Source organism: Colobus angolensis, unplaced genomic scaffold (genome assembly GCF_000951035.1).
Source record: "Colobus angolensis palliatus isolate OR3802 unplaced genomic scaffold, Cang.pa_1.0 Scaffold53, whole genome shotgun sequence".
Lineage (NCBI taxonomy): Eukaryota > Metazoa > Chordata > Mammalia > Primates > Cercopithecidae > Colobus > Colobus angolensis.
Window position 1 is genome coordinate 4,176,119 of NW_012118821.1, and position 1,208 is coordinate 4,177,326.

Sequence of the window (1,208 nt, forward strand, 5' to 3'; positions counted from 1 at the left end):
AAATTCCTATTCAGAATAATTTCCAAATCAATAATCAGAATCTGGTTACTGATAAGTTACAGCGATTAACTATGGAATCCTTAAAGTGAGAAGCATGGATTTGTATTATTTGCCTGCTAAAGGAAATGGATACTTTCATCATTTAATTTCATGTTCTTTTTATTTGTATTTAAAAAAACTTTTTCTATTACATCTTTTCACCCTTTCTCCAATATTTCATGTTCTTATTAAAGAACCACAAAATGGCACTTCATATTATTTTTAGTTTTATTTCCCACATTTCTCAAACTCTACATTTATGACCATGGGCAATTAAAATAACTCCAGGAATTCTAGGGGCATATTCAAGCTCAGAGATCTATGAAGTCTTTTACCTAAAATGTGGTATAAATTTAGCATTCTATTAGATATAATTATTTTAATAAAAATTAATATTTAAAATGACTTGCCCATTAAATTACTCAGCTTTCCTTCCAAAACAAAGAAACCTGACAGCTTGGGAAGATGAGGCCCCCTTAATATGGAGTTTCAGACATGCTCTGACCCCTCATTCCACAGCTCAGCGTGTCACCTGCAGCAAGAATGCAGAGCTCACAGTCTGGCGCTTCCCCAGAAAGTTAAACAGTGAGCATTTGACCCAGTAATTCTACTCCTCGGTATAGATCCAACAGAAATGAAAGCGTATATCTACAGAAAAACTCACATCCAAATCTCCATGGCGGCACTATTCATAAAAGCCATAAAACAGAAACAACCAAAGTATCCATCAACGGATGAACGGATAAACAAAATGTGTTGTGTCTACACGATGGGAAATTATTTGGCTATAAAAAGGAATGAAGTACCAATTTATGTGAACACGGATGAACCGTGAACACAGCATAGTGAAGGAAGCCAGTCATCAAAGGCTATATATTGTATGATTCCATTTATCTGAAACGCTGAGAACAGGCAAATCCAGGGAGGCGGGAAGTAGATCAGTGGTTGCTTTGAGTTGGGGAGAATATAGAGATTGGGGCATCACAAGTAAGGGATATGAGGTTCCTTTTAGGAGGTGTTTGTTCATTTATTTATTTATTTATTTAGAGACAGGGGCTTGCTCTGTTGCCCAGGTTGGACTGTAGTGGTGTGATCACAACTCACTGCAGCCTTAACCTCTGGGCTCCGGTGATCCTCTCACCTCAGCCTCCCAGGTAGCTGGGACTACA

General features: G+C 37.7%; 1 protein-coding gene across 1 annotated transcript in view; it reads right to left on the bottom strand.

The window, feature by feature from the left end:
• Nucleotides 1-1,208, bottom strand: part of CPSF3 (cleavage and polyadenylation specific factor 3, 73kDa) — a 64,725-nt gene that overhangs the window by 6,544 nt on the left and 56,973 nt on the right. The window lies entirely within an intron of this gene.